The sequence below is a fragment of the Cynara cardunculus genome (genome assembly GCF_001531365.2).
Source record: "Cynara cardunculus var. scolymus isolate 2C chromosome LG 4, CcrdV1, whole genome shotgun sequence".
Classification (NCBI taxonomy): domain Eukaryota; kingdom Viridiplantae; phylum Streptophyta; class Magnoliopsida; order Asterales; family Asteraceae; genus Cynara; species Cynara cardunculus.
Genome location: NC_037531.1, coordinates 6,135,484 through 6,152,073, shown reverse-complemented (window position 1 = coordinate 6,152,073; position 16,590 = coordinate 6,135,484).

Below are 16,590 nucleotides of genomic sequence, written 5' to 3'. Positions count from 1 at the left end.
TTCGTGATTTGAAGCGACATTCAATGATTACAACCTGGTCAACATATGTGTGAAGATTGCCCAAGCCTCAACGACTGCTGAAGAGACCTTCAGGGTTATTCCAACATTCAGTGATCAAAAGAAGCTTGTTGTGCAAGATTGCTTTTGTCTTGTCCTTCTACATACAAAGGATAAACCCATACCCTTTCTAGAGTGTAGTACGGTACATAGCCGATTAGTTGACTCTACTATCCACCAACTCCATGAAAGGATGTCTGCTCATGAATACGCTTTTGTAATATTCACTGTAGCAAAGGACAAGCTTTTGTCTAAAAGCTTGACGCGTATTCAAACCCAACTACATTGCATTAAATGTGCATTTAATGCAATGGGTATAAATAGATGAGTGTTCTCTCCATGCAAACCACTACGTGCATACACACAAGAGATCACACACACATCTAAAGAACACCTACGGTTATCTTCAAGCAAGTTAGAATCCCTTTCAAGCATTCTAAAAAGTTCTTACCTAGAAATAACTCATTTCCTTCTTAGTCCTACCAACAAATCTTTTCTCTTTGCTAAGATCATTTGTGTGTAAACTTAGATTGTTTTAAATAGGTTATCTTTACCTTATCTATTTCCGCATACCATCTCGTAAAATCTGTATTGATCATTCTTTATCAATATATATTTTAAATTTGAAAAGTTCCCTGTGTTTGTATTCATCCCCCCCTTCTACAAACTGTTTCTATAAAACTCTTGTAGACTCTAACGAGACAACAAGTGGTATCAGAGCAGTGTTTTCTTTTCTTGTTGTTTAGTTGTTTTTCTGCATTTTATTATCTCTCTTTCTCTAGATAATTTATTGCTTTCAAATGGCTTTACAAAACACGAACACAAACTTTCATGACAATGGCTTCCTTGCCAAATCACCCCGGTTTATCAGAGACAACTTTAGTCTTTGGAAGAACCAATTGTCCTTATTTTTGGAAGGTGTGGATCCTGCAATTCCAAACTATATAGAAACTGGATCATATGTTCCATATGCTAATTCTCCGGCTGTTCCTGAAACAACTACGACTACCGCGATTCCCGAACGGCAGATTCCTAAGCTTTCTCATCAATGGAGTGATGAAGACAAGAAGAAGATAGCTATAGATACTCGTGCGAGGTCTATAATAGCTATGTCTTTTCCTGACGAGGTTTATCACTCTGTGATGAAGCTTAGAACCTCGAAATCCATGTGGGACACTCTCTGTGTTCAATATAAATAAACTTCTCAAGTTCAAGAATCGAGGAAGATTAACTTAGTAAGACAATACGAAAGCTTTCTCTGTGGAAAGACTGAGACGTTGTTTGAAGTACACCAATGGTTTAATTGTCTTCTTATCGATTTAAGGACAGTTGGCAGAGAATATTTCAACTTTGAAACTTTAACGAAGTTTTTGAATGCTTACAATAATCTTGGGTACTTATGCCATGTGTCTCAAGATGTCCAACGAAATGTCCTCTCTCTCTCTTAGCACCCTATATGGGATACTGCTCAATCATGAGTAGTCTCGACAGCTGAAAAGGAATCTAATCAAGGATTCCAGAGAAATGAAAAGCTCTCAGTTAGCTTTGATCTCTAAATATTCTTCATCTGAACTCCCATATTCTTCTTCTTCAATTCTTCCTCATTTTACTATCACTGAGTTAGACTCTACTAACTGTGAGGATCTATCAGAGTTTGATCTTGCAGACCTTGATGAATCACTGGCGCTTTTAACTAAATCTTTTAGAAGATTCGCTAGAAAAAACAACTTCCACAAATCTCCTTCGTTGACCATCAAGGAAAAGCCAAAGTCAGATAATATTGACAAGGCTTCAGCGATCCGCTACAATTGTCACTACAAAGGTCACTTTGCAGGTGAGTGCAGGTCAAAGAAGACTGCAACGCCATCTTCTAAAACCCCATCCTCCTTCAGATCTAAAGATGACAAATACCTGAAGCTGAAGGAGAAGTACAAGAAGATGAGGAGTTCCCAGTGAAAGGCCAAAGGTCTTGTCACTGAAGAGCATGACTGGGCTGATTCATCTGATGAAGACGCGACCTATCTTTGCTTGATGGCCAAGGATGTCAAAGAAGAAGCTTCTGAGACGTCAACTTCTCATGATCCATCATCATCCTCTCCTGCTCAAGTATGTCTCCTGAATGAATCCTCTTCTTCTTCCTCTTCTAGCCTATCAACATTAGATACGTTGGAGGTGGACCTTTACAATGCCCTGAATGGCAAATCTAAAGCTGAAATGCTTAATCTTGAGCTTCAAGAACAGTTGAAGATTGGTCATTCCAAGATCAAAGAGTTGAATAAGATCGAGGAAGATCTTAAAGATTAGGTCATTGTGAACCAAACCATCACTATCAAACACGAACAGGATATCGTTGAGCATGAGCAAGCAATTGCTGAACTCAGGGCTGAAAAGGCTACCATTGAAGGATGGTGTAAAGCCTATGTCAAAACCTCTGAGATCATTAACGCTCAGATCCCTACCAAGATAAAGATTGTCACAGCACCTCTACCTAAGAAGGCTAACAAGTCACATACATCTAAATCTATTCCTTCAGCTTGTAAACCTTGTTCTTTTTCTTCAGAGACCAAGAAATCTGAATCTTCTCAGAAATCTTAGTCTCAGCTCAAGGTGAATGCTTCACCTAAGGACTCCAAATCCTCAAAAATTCCTATTAGAACTAATGAGAAAGGAATACTTGGAGCTTTTCCCTCTTCTAATTTGGTACTTCCTGGCCCCAAAGCTAGCTTCAGCTATAGGAAGTGTAGACACTATAGTGAAACTACACACATTGCTAGTAAGTGTCCTTCTGCCACCAAGGCTAGTCCCCTAGCCAAGGGCAGGAAAGTAGCTAAGGCTGAGAAATCAACCAAAGCGAAATCTACCACTAAGGTTGTTAAAGCAACCAAGGTGAAGAAAAACACTAGAGCCTCCTCTTCAGGCTTAGTGAAGACAACTACTGATACTAAGCCTTCAGTATCAGGTGTTGTAGTTCCCACCACTAAAGCCTCTTCATCAAGCTTAATGAAGACACCCACTGACACTATCTCTCTAGCATCAGAGGTTGTTCCTTCTTCCACTAAAACCTCTCTAGGTTTATTGAAGTCGTTTGTTGACGCTGGATCTTTAGTTTTAGTAGATGATTCCTCTAACATTGCTAGACCCAAATATAAAGGGTACCAAAAGCATTTTTAAACTGTTTCCTTGTGTAGAAAGTCAAAGGCATATGGTATATCGATAAAGGATGCTCAAGAGACATGACTAGAGACAAATCCCTGCTTATCAACTACAAGGAAGAAAGAGGCCCTTCCATGACTTTTGGAGGTAACAGAAAAGGATATACCAAAGGCTTTGGTATATTAACCAATGGTGCAACCACATTCAGGCGTGTTGCATACGTTGAAGGACTGAAGCACAACCTACTCAACATCAGTCAGCTGTATGATAAAGATTATAAGTGAAGCTCTCCAATAATTCATGCTACGTCTATGACAAGAATGATAAGGTTGCTCTAACCGGTTCTCTTCTAGAGAATGTCTACATCATCAACATGAATTCTTCTCTTACCTGAGAATAGTTGTTTCCTCTCTAAAGCTTCGTCAGATATCAACTGGCTGTGGCACAAACGACTTTCTCACCTTAACTTCAAGACACTCAACGAGTTGTCTAGAAATGATCTCGTCACTGGTTTTCTTCAACACACATTTGCAAAGGAATCTCTTTACTCAGCGTGTGAGAAAGGAAAACAGAAAAGAGCTACCTTCAAGTCAAAGTAAATCTCTTCAGTGACATTGCCTCTTCAGCTACTGCATATGGATCTCTTTGGTCTAGTGAACATGCAATCTATTGCTGGAAAGAAGTATACACTCGTCATTGTTGATGAGTACTCCAGGTTCACTTGGGTCTTCATTCTCAGATCCAAAAGTGAAGCACCTGAAGAAATAATTTCGTTCATCAAGAAGATAGAAGTACTTAACAACATTAAAGTATGATCTATTCGAAGTGACCATGGAACTGAATTCAAAAACAGTACTATGGATAACTTCTTTGAGGACAAGGGAAATTCTCACAACTTTTCATCAGTAAGAACTCCTCAGCAAAATGGGGTCGCTAAAAAGAGAAATCGAACAATCATTGAGGCTGCTCGATCAATGCTCAGCGAATCCCATCTCCTTACTCATTTATGGGCTGAAGTTGTCAACACCGCTTGTTTCAATCAAAATCGGTCGCTAATCGTTAAGAGGTTCAAGAAGACAGCTTACGAACTTTTCCATGGCAAAAATCTCTCTATTAGCTTTCTACATATCTTTGGTTGCACGTGTTATATTCTCAACAACCGTGATCAACTTGGAAAGTTTGATCCCAAAACTGATGAAGGAATCTTTCTTGGATATTCTTCAGTGTCTAAAGCCTTCAAAGTATTCAACAAATGCCGATAGACAATAGAAGAAACTATTCATGTCACATTTGACGAATCTCAATCAGTTAATTCTGAACCCATCGTAAATGATAACGAAGAATTAGAACACTGGATGTTCTCTCATTTTGGACAACCTGAAGCTTCCTTCAGCGTTCCTCTCAACACTGAAGCCCTAGAAGCTGAAGACGATCCACCAATCATTCCAGTTGTAGCTAATCATCAAAACGTATCTTCTTCAGAGAACGTCACAGTGCCTATTAGCTATGTTTCTCCTTCTACTTCAAACACTGATCAATCAGTAAATAAAATGCCTTCAGTATCTGAACCTGTATCAGTCGCTGAATCTGAGGTTCCTTTAGCAATTGTTCCAATCGTTGAAGAATCTACAGCTAAAGCCTCATCCTCTCTTCCTGAACATCTATGCTAAGATGATAATCCTCTACCAGCTTAGCAATGGACTAAAGACCATCCTATTCATCAAATTCTTGGTGATCCAAGTTCAGGTATTCAGACTCGTCGAGGTCTAGGTAATATCTCTCTCTTTGTCAACTTTTTTTCTTTAGTTGTGCCCAAGAAGATCAATGATGCTATCTCAGACCAGTAGCTGGGTCATTGTCATGCAAGAGGAGCTCATTGAGTTTGATAGAAACAAAGTCTGGTACCTTGTTCCACATCCATCTGACAAGACAGTGATAGGCACCAAATGGGTCTATCACAACAAGTTAGATGAAGAAGGTGTGGTAACCTGTAACAAGGCTCAACTTGTTGCTCAGGGTTATTGTGAATCCCAAATATCAATGAAATCAGATAAATCTTCAAGAACACAATTGTGAGAAGAGAGAGATTTCACTAAGCTTTTCAAGTATATTTCTTGAGAGAGAATTACAAAGTGATTAGTAACAACTGACTACAATTAAGCTACAAAACACTATTTATACTAAGAAAGTAATAAAGCCTAACTATTACATAAATGGGAGAAACAACTTGAATACAACTTGTTAGCACATTCTTGAACCCATCAGTTATAGACAAGAAGAAGGGATCGATTATGACGAGGCCTTTGCACCAGTGGCTAGACTCGAAGCAATTCGACTCTTTCTAGCCTTTGCTGCCCATAGAGACTTCAAAGTCTACCAAATAGATGTAAAGAGTGCTTTCCAAAATGAAAAACTTCAAGAGGAAGTTTATGTTGAACAACCTCCAGGGTTTGTTGACCCTAAGTATCCAAACCACATCTATCGTTTGGATAAAGCTCTTTATGGGTTAAAACAGGCTCCTCATGCCTGTTATGATACCCTCTCCTTGTTTTTCATCTTTGAGAAATTTGTCCATGGAAAGATTGACCATAACTTATTTCTTAGGAAAGTTAAAGGTCATATCATTCTACTCCAAATATATGTTGATAATATTTTTGGTTCCACTAATCCCTCTTTATGTTTTCGGTTCGCTGACTGCATGATGAAAGAATACCAGATGAGTACGATGGGAGAACTAACCTTCTTTTTAGGTCTCCAGATCAAGTAATTAGATAAAAGTATCTTTATCAGTCAGAGTAAGTATGTCCGTGATATGCTTAAAAATTTTGATCTCTCTAACAACTCATCTATGAAAACTCCTATGGCTCCTCCACTCTCTCTCTCAACAAGGATCCAAATGGAAATCCTATAAACGTGACTGTTTATAGAGGAATGATCGGCTCCCTGCTGTATCTCACAGCTAGTCGACCAGATATCATGTATTCTACTTGCTTATGTGCACGATATCAATCTGAACCTAAGGAATCCCATCTGATCGTAGTAAAATGAATTTTCAGATACCTCAAGGGAACTCCTAACTTGGGTGTCTGGTACCCTAAGGGTTCAATTTTGACCTAATAGGTTATTTGGATAGTGATTTTGTAGGTTGCAAGATCGATAGGAAAAGCATCACTAGAGACTATCAGCTTCTAGGTGGAAAGTTGGTGAGCTGGACAAGCAAAAAGGAAAACTCATTGTCCACATCAACCGCTGATACTGATACGTAGCCGCTGGAAGTTGCTGTGCCCAAGTCCTTTGGATGAAAAACCAGCTTAACGGCTACGATATTCAGTTCTCAAAGATTCCTATTTATTGTGATAGCACTAGTGCTATTGCAATTGCATACAACCCTGTACTTCACTCCAAGACCAAACATATAGAGATCAGATATCATTTTAGCAGAGATTATGTTATGAATGGTGATATTGAACTTCACTTTGTTCCCACTGATTATCAACTCGCTGACCTTTTCACCAAGCCTCTTAATGAGACAAGATTTAACATCTTGATCAGCGAACTTCGAATGTCAAATGCTAAAGATTAATATCTTTCATCTATACGCATCAATCAGTAAAGTGAAATGATTCAATGTTCTCACTCTATCACTGAACTTTTGAGTAAATGTATCTATTCTCTCTAAGGTATGTATACTCGCTCTTCTTCTTAAAAACCTAAAACTATCACTGAAGCTTTCCTTCTTCAGTGATCAAAACATTTTAAAAGTTTGTTTAAGTGATTCTTTCTATCACTAAACATTTTATGTAAGTATATCTCTATTATACTTATCTTTTCTTAAAATCAAAATGATCACTGAACCTTTTATCTTTCAGTGATTTAAAAGTTTTTAAAAAATATTTTCAGTGATTCTCTTATCACTGACGCTTTTATGGTAATATATTCTTCTAAGATATTTTCCTTTCTTAAAACAAAACCATTGCTGAAGCTAATCTTCTTCAGTGATCAAATGTTTTAAAAGCTTTTTATTCAGTGATTCTCTTATCATTGAATGTGACTCTTTGAATTTCTTAATACCTTTTCATTTTAAAAGAAATAGTTAATGAACCGTCTTTATGACAATATTCTCTGTTACCAATACGAGACGCTTTAAGACGCGCGTAAAAGTCTGACACACGCAACCTCATCCAACTTCCATCCAATCAAGGATAAGAACGTGCCATATTTTTCATCATGGCGTTTCCTCAACAGTCGTATTTTCCTCTCTCCTATTTATTTTCTCTCTCCTCCTACCTATAAATATGAGACATTTCCTCTCATATTTTCTTTACGCTTTCAAAATCTTTTGACGAACATCTGCCAAAAAGAACTTACAAGCAAGAACTTCTTAAGAATGCTATACATATATATATGTATACATATATATATATATGTATACATATATATATATGTATACCTTCGACCTCTTTCTCTAATAACTCTAAGGTCGATACTTCTTTAACCATTTTGAACTATTCTTCTTCTTCTAATGAAACTGTGTTTGTTTCTTTAAGAACTTTGTTCTCTAAAACACAAACAGTAAGATTAATAGCACATTCTTCTTCTTTCTTATAATCTAAAGTTTCAAAAACACTATTCTTCTTCAAAAACCCTAATATCTTCTTTGTGGATTTTTCAAAAGAAGTTTTATTGTTCTAAAACTTAAAAAGATCACATTCTAACCTTGGACTAGTAACAAAAACTGTTATATATTATTTCTTAACTTTAAAAGAAAAATGGCCGCCAAGAACGTGAACTTCTCCATTGAAGACGTGTCCTTCAAGGCTAACAAACACGTCGCCTTGTTGGATGTTCCTTCAAACAAAACCATCTACAAGGATGTTGCTGCCTCCTCAAAATGTCATCAATCGCCTACGCTCTCACCCATGAACCTGTCATGGTGAGGGAAGCCCTTCAACAATTTTGGATGACCGCTGAAGTGGTGCTAGACACTAACAAAAATGGTTAAACAGGTGGAGAAAATCTCCTTCACCTTCAACCGAATGAACATTAGCTTTGGTGTGATAACACTAAGGCACACTCTTCGTTTTCCCAAGGGTCCATTCTTCAGCGATCCTTCAATAGAAGACATCATCCCTTGCCTTGATGATATTGGCTACGCACGGCCAATGAAGAAAGGCTCCAACGAGCCTCTCAAGTCGCTGTCCAAGATAGAGAAGAACCACATGTCAGCGGTGTGGCAATTTCTCTTCTCTCATTTCATCCAGAGCATGGGTGGAAAGACTGGAGGACAAGATCAAGCCTCTAGGGTCGCTCTCCCTATCAGCATGTCTATCATCCACCACCGACCCATCAACTATGCTGCTGTGATCTTAGATGACCTAGCGCTGAAGCTGAACAAGCGCCAGAGGGAGAAGGTCGTTCCCTACTCCAAGTTCCTCTCGATGGTTTTCACCAAGATCTTCGGCGAAAAGTACTCAAAGGAAGCTAACCTTCCTATCTACAAGCTTGGAACCAAGATTCTGGATCACAAGTTGAGGGATGGAGACATTGCACTTTCTGTTGTTGTGTAATACTCTTCAATTCCTTCTTCTTCTTCTCCTTTTAAGGTGGTTAAGACAAAGGAAAACCCCCCTAAGTCTAACCTGACCACCACAACCCTCTCTTCCAAACGCTCATCCTCACAACCAAATATTGGTTCTCCTTCAAGGGTTAAAAAGGCCAAAAAGGGGACAACCACGTCTCTGGCTGTGACCTCTCAAAAGGTCTCAACTATTGAAAATTACGTTATCCCCGAGGCACTTTTAGCTAGCCTTCCCAACTCTTCAGTGATATCTGAAATCACTGTCGTACACGTCGCTCCTATCCTAAGTGCCTATATGACCTAAATCACTGAAGGTGAGAATATCAGCATCGCCACTATTGAACACCCACGACCATCAGTCTCAGCCATTTTCTCCTCCCCTCTATCTTTGGTCTCTACACATGTTCATGACTCATCAACGAATGTCCTCCCTAATGATGAAGCACCCACCACTGGACTTAAGTTTGCTCCTCTCGAGGCATCTCAGCAAACTGGCGCCTATCCTCTCGAAGGCACCATGGAGTGCATAAGTGTTAATCCTTCAAATAGCGCGGAAGAACCTCAGGCACTCCATCTTCCTACCCTTTCGTTTCTTCTAATCCTGGGCCCTCTTATGCTCGTACTTGTGATTTTTCAGGTCCTTTTGAAGAGCCAGCCATGGAAGAAGAGTACGACATAGATGAAGAAGTAAAGCTACTCCTCCCTGCTATAGAGACGGTCTTTATCAAAATGGACAAAGTCCATAAAGGCATGCCTCTCAGGGACGAAGTAGCTGCTGACCTCTCAGCTGTCTGGGCTGACGTACAAGAGGTCAAGGACCAACTCTCCATAATGCAAAGGGTTGTCCAAGCCAACGATGAGGCCATAAACGTTTATCAAGCAAGGCCGATGAAGTGAACTCTCACCTTGATAATCATACGAAGCTGATGCAACATATCTTGGCTGCTCTCCAACAGCCCATCCCAGCACCTGAACCGTCCTTCACTACTGATGACCATGCATAGCTGGATGAAGCATGTGAGGCTACCGTTATCCTGGCCTGCGCTATGACCAAACTCGAAGAAATGATGGCGCTCCAGATCTGCACCGTCGACCACTTATTTTGTTATTTCTCCAAAGCCATTGCCAAAGAGGGGGAGACAGAATCTGGAGCTGCTCCTCACATGTTGCTGCTGCTGTTGCCACTGAACCTGTTGTTCCAGCGATTGTCTGAAGCTGAAGTTGATGTCGCTGAAGAAAATCCAACCTTCTATGAAGCTCATGTAGCTGAGGATATTGATGTCGTCTCAGCTTACACTGAAGCTCGTGATGATGACCTTCCAATCACTTCTGCAACTAATCCTTGTGATATGGAAGATGGTGATGAAGAAGATGATGAAAAAGACGGTGAATCTCCCGACCTTCCTGACACTGGCAAAGACCTGGATGATGATGATGATGATGATGATGATGATGAAGATGATGATGACGACGACTTCACAATTGTGATAACCTAGATTTGAGATGGCATCGGTCGAGGTAATCTTTATGTGATTATATGTGAATATGTGATAACATGCATGTTTATTTAAGTAAGTGCATTGATCACATATATATGTGTGTGGATGAATTTATGTGCATGTATGAGAAGTTGATAAAGTATGTGTAGGTGTGCATATGATAATATGCATACACGAGGAAATATTATTAAAATATGTGGATACGCAACCTTCATGTTATTTGAGATATATTATTTTGATGACTGATTTTGAAGAAAAATGGTAAGAAAACCATTTTTAACAGTTGAAGTTGAGTTTTATGAATCTGGGTTGTGGAAACTGTTTTTAGTAAATAAAGAAGATTTTGCTTCTTTAAAATAGTTGTGGATGATATTCTATTTTAATGATTAATGGAGATTTTGAGTTTGGAAATGATTTTAAAAGAACTATTGGTTCTTGAGTTTCAAAGTTTTGAGATAAAAATGTTTTGAAGCTATTATTGGTTGAAACTATAGAGGATATTCCTTCAAGACGGTTGTGACTTCGGTCTGTCTTCGTTTGGAACTAATCTATAGATTTTGATGAGGAAATAAGGGTGGCATATCAAGGAGAGGTGTACCATGGGATAAGGGTGGCATATCAAGGACAGGTGTACCTTCAGATATAAGGGTGGCATATCAAGGAGAGGTGTACCTTTGGATATAAGGGTGGCATTTGTATGTGTAAGTATTGTTATAGCTCTTGCTATTATGTCTCTTAAGATTGCAATAGTATTGAGTTTCTACTTCTTTGTGATTTGAGGACTCAGGAATGTTGCTCTTATTTGAAATGATAGTATTGATGTTATTGAGAAGGGGAAAACTTGGCTTATGGCCAATGGTTTTGGATAAACTATGATTTTGACCAAGTGTTTGATTTATGAGGAACCAGAGGGCTCTGGTTGTTCCTCACAATAGAACAAGAGGGGTTCTGGATGATGGTTTAATCATGATACAATTCGTTTACAAATCTTTTACTTAAACCAGAGGTTCTGTATCTATTAGATAGGAGCTATGTGTCAAGATTATGTTTGAAAAGGTGTTCATAAGATTTTATACTTTTATTTTAACTTACAAAACTTTTTAAACAAAGAAGAACGAATCAGAGGGGCTCTGGTTGGTCTTCACGTTGAACCAGAGGGGCTCTGGTTGTTCATGGTTTTTAAGCCAGAGGCTCTGGTTAGTAGAATCAGAGGCTTTGGTCATACATAAGCCTTTTATTATACACTTTCATATTTGGAAAACTCTTTTATCCATCCTTTGTACATTGACTTCGTATTTATGTGAATATTGAACTTGAGAGGGGCTCTGGTTGGTATAACCAGAAGCTCTGGTTGGAGGAACCAGAGGGGCTCTGGTACTACTAAACGATGAAAATCTTTTTAAGTCTGGTCTATAGAAATAGAGGATCGATGGACTAAATGAATTATGGATTTATATTTCCATTATGTGAAAAGTTGATTTTTAATAATGTTTTGGTAATCCTCACCCTACAACTGCATGGAAAAATGGATCTCATTAGACCTTCAGGTCTAACCCTCATTTTGTTTTCAAATATGTATTGTAGGCAGAGCAGAGTATAATGATAGTAAGGGAAAAAGGAAAATATGAGGCTATATGAAGATCAACTATGGATGTGTTTTGAAGTTGAATGTTATATAGTACAAGAATATGTCTTTTGGAATTTTTGGGTTGTGTATTTTGTATCTGAGTTTCTTGTACCCTGGACCTTAGTGGGATAATACATGTACTTCTTTGAATGAATTATGTGCAATATATAATGTGAGTTATGGGGTGTTACATAAGTGGTATCAGAGCCTGAGTTTAAGGGATTTAGGTATTCAAAGCATGATGCCTAGACTTAAATTGTTTCATTGCATATTAGGGGTCTCGGACATAGTTAGCACTATTGGAAATAAATATGATAAATTAAGGGATCAATGTGTGAGGTACATTAGATTTACATCTGGCCAATGTAATTATAAATCTACAGGTACATAACTGAACTTGAACACTTTATTATATTTGGGAATGTGAATACGTGATTATTAACATTGAAATTTGCAGATGACTAGTCGATCTAGAAGGTCTGAAAGGATCACCCGCCCCAATCCTAATGATACAGAGGATTCCCCTGCTCTAACTCCTATTAATACATCAATGGGTAGAGGCAGAGGTAGAGGCAGAGGCCGAGGAAGAAGTCAATCCAGTGGCAAACCAAGTCAATTTGAGACTCATCCTGCTCATGAAGAATCTATCTCTGGAAATGTTAATCAAGAACAGATGCCTTAGCCAGAATATGTAACTAGAGATATGCTAGCCGAGGAGATGAGTAAGCTAAGGGAAACTCTGACTTCTATTATGGGGATACCTGCCAGGGTTGAAACTGAAAGAGTCGAGATAAATCCATCTGTTCCAGTTATAAATAACAAAAGGAGAGATATAAAGATGTTTTTAACCTACAAGCCCCCAACATTTTCAGGAGAAAGAGATCCAATTAAAACCATCTGTATTCAATACTATCAGATGTTGAAAGGCAAATAAAGTAAGAATTGCTGTTTTTGTGTTGAAATCTAATGCACAATTCTAGTGGGAAGTTGAATCATTGGCCAGAACAGATATTCTACAAACGTTATCTTAGGTAGAGTTTGTGAACAGATTTAAAGAGCAATTTTGTCCTAAAGCAGCCATAAGACAAATGGAGGAAGACTTCTTGAAACTGGAACAAGGAACAAGAACTATTCGGGAATACACAGAAAAGTTTATTTAATACTCTCGGTTTGCTAAAAACTATATCTCATCTGAATCCAGAAAAGTAGAAAGATATATCTAAGGTTTAAAGTCGTCTATTCGCGAATTTGTAATTGCCATGAATCCTTCTACATTTTCTTTGACTGTGGATACGGCAGAAGTTACTGAAAGAAACAAGAACATGCAAGGAGAAGGAAAAGTTACAGAGAAAAGGAAATGGGAAGGACCATCAACAGGTTACCGAGGGCCAAAATTTGTGAAATACGATAATAAACCAGTTCAAAGATTTACTGAAAAAGCTTGTCCCGGTGTCATCAGATTCATCAGGGTGATTGCAAATCAGACCCGATAAAATGTTATCAATGTGGCAAGGCAGGTTACTTGTTGAGAAATTACCCGATGACTAAAAGATGTTTCAATTGCAACTCACCAGATCATCTTCGACCTAACTGCCCATAATTGAAAGCTCCACAGCTGACCATGGGAAGTAATACCCCGAGTACTCGTGGAAAATCGAATATGGGTAGAGGAGGACCAGGAGGGGCGCGGGGTCGATCTTTTCAGATAACTAAATATGAAGCCGAAACTACACCAGATGTAGTGACAGGTACATTCCTCGTAAATTCTCTATATGCTAAGGTGTTGTTTGACTCTTTGTCCTGTGTGCTTGCATGATTTTGTGCCACTTGACGATAAATTAGTAGTTGATACAGCTAATGGTCAAGTATCTGTGGATTATATGTTTAATACCTGTGCTATTGTTATTGAGGGATGTGAGTTGCCGTTTCGTCTATTCCCGATGCCGATGAATGAATTTGATGTAGTAGTAGGAATAGATTGGTTATCAAAAAATCAGGCAACTATTCTGTGTAATAAAAAGATGATCAGAATTACCTTACCATGCCAAGGACCAGTCGTATTTATGGTGATTATCAGGATCATCATACCAGTCTGTTATCTTTTATGAAAATCCAAATGTGTATACAGAAGAAGTGTCAGGGGTATTTAGCCTATGTAATTGATGCAAATAAAGAAAAAGGGAAGCAAGAGTTGATTCCAATTGTTAATGAATATCCAAAAGTCTTTCCAGAGGACTTATCCTGTCTACCACCAGACAGAGTTATTGAATTTGGGATTGATCTTATACCTGGGACAGCACTAGTGCCTTGAGCACCATATCGTCTGGCACCTTCAGAACTGAAAGAATTGGTTACTCAGTTAAAAGATCTTCTTGACAAAGGGTTTATTAGACCTAGCACTTCACCCTAGGGTGGTCCGGTTCTCTTTGTTAAAAAGAAAGATGGGTCTATGCTGATGTGTATTGACTACCAAGAATTGAACAAACTGACGGTAAAAAATAAATATCCTTTACCAAGAATCGATGACTTGTTTGATCAACTGGTGGGAGCTAGTTATTTTTCAAAAATCGATTTACGGTCAGGATATCATCAGTTGAAAATCAGACATGAAGACATACCCAAGACTGCTTTCAGAACCAGATATGGACAACATGAATTTCTGGTTATGCCATTCGGTTTAACCAATGCTCTAGAAGCCTTTATGGATTTTATGAATCGAGTGTGTAGTGAATATCTCGATAAAATCGTTATTATATTTATCGATGATATTCTTACATACTCAAAATTAGAAACAGAGCATGCAGAGCATCTTCGTCTGATTCTCGACCTTTTGAAGAAAGAGAAGTTATATGCCAAGTTATCTAAATGTGAACTCTGGCTAAGATAAGTTCAATTCCTAAGCCATATCATATCAGAAGCAGGAGTGAAAGTAGATCCAACTAAGATTGAGGCAGTTGAAAAGTGGAATGCACCAAGAACTCCTTCCGAAATTCGAAGCTTTCTGGGATTGGCAAGCTACTACCGCAAATTTGTTCAAGATTTTTCCAAAATAGTTATGCCATTGACTAAACTGACTCGAAAGAATATCATTTTTCAGTGGGTAGAAGAATAGAAAAAAGCCTTCCAGCTATTAAAATATCGCCTTTGCAGTGCTCCCATATTATCATTAGTAGATGGGGCAGAAGACTTTGTAGTTTACAGTGATGCTTTGAAACTGGGTTTGGGTTGTGTTTTGATGCAAAGGGAAAAAGTAATTGCATATGCATCCAGACAGTTGAAGGATCGTGAAAAACAATACCCAACACATGACATGGAATTGGCAACAGTGGTATTTGCATTAAAAATTTGGAGGCATTATCTGTTGGGAACAAAGTGTCAGATCTACACTGATCATAAAGCCTTCAACATCTATTCAATCAGAAGGAGTTAAACATRAGGCAGCGTCGATGGATTGAATTAGTTAATGATTACAACTATGAAAATCTTTATCATCCAGGAAAAGCCAACGTGGTAGCCAATGCTCTGAGCATAATGAAAAGGAGTGGAACAATCAAAACAATGGCAATGAGAATGAACTTAACCCCTGATCTTCATAAAGAAATTTTGAAATATCAAAAAGAAGTTGTTAAAGGAGATCATATGAAGCTAGAAAGATTGGGTAAAATGATTTCCACCCTGGAAAAGAACGATGAAGAAATCTTATGTTTTCAAGAACGGATTTGGGAACCATGCTATGGGAATATTCGGGGAAACTATTTTAAACGAAATTTATAAGTCCCGATATTCTATTCATCTAAGTACCAATAAGATATATGAAGATTTAAAACCTTTCTATTGGTGGCCCGGATTGAAGAAATACATAGCAAGGTATGTGGAGAAATGTATAACGTGTCTGCTAGTCAAGATTGAGCATCAGAGACCTTATGGAAATCATCAATATTTGAAGATTCTTGTATGCAAATGGGATCATATCACTATAGACTTTAAAATGAGATTACCCTAAATGCCAAAAGATATGATGCCATTTGGGTAATCGTGGATCGTTTGTCTAAATCTACGCATTTTCTACCAATAAGGGAAAGTTATCCATTAGATAAATTGGCTCAGATTTATATCAAGGAGATTGTAACCAGACACGGTGTTCCATTATCCATCATTTCTGACAAAGATAGCAGATTTACTTCAAAGTTTTGGGAAAGTTTTCAGAAAGCTCTAGGGTCTCAAATTTGGTTAAGTACAACATATCATCCACAAACAGACGGACAAAGTGAGAGAACAATTCAGACTCTCGAAGATATGTTAAGAGCATGTGTTATTGATTTTGGGGGATCATGGGAGGATCATTTGCCGTTGATAGAGTTTGCATATAATAACAGTTATCAGTCCAGCATCCAAGCGGCACCGTATGAGGTTTTATATGGTCGTAAATGCCGAATGCCGTTATGTTGGAATGAGGTGGGCGAGAGACAGTTGAGGTCCCAAAATTGTTCAAATAACTTCTGAAAAGATTGAACAGATTCATGAAAGAATTAAAATAACACATGGTCAGAAAAGCTATGCCAACAGACACCGAAAACCAATTGAATTTGAAGTGGGTAATTTTGTGATGCTAAAGGTTTCTCCCTGGAAAGGTGTTATGAGATTTGAAAAGAAGGATAAGCTCAGTCCAAGGTATG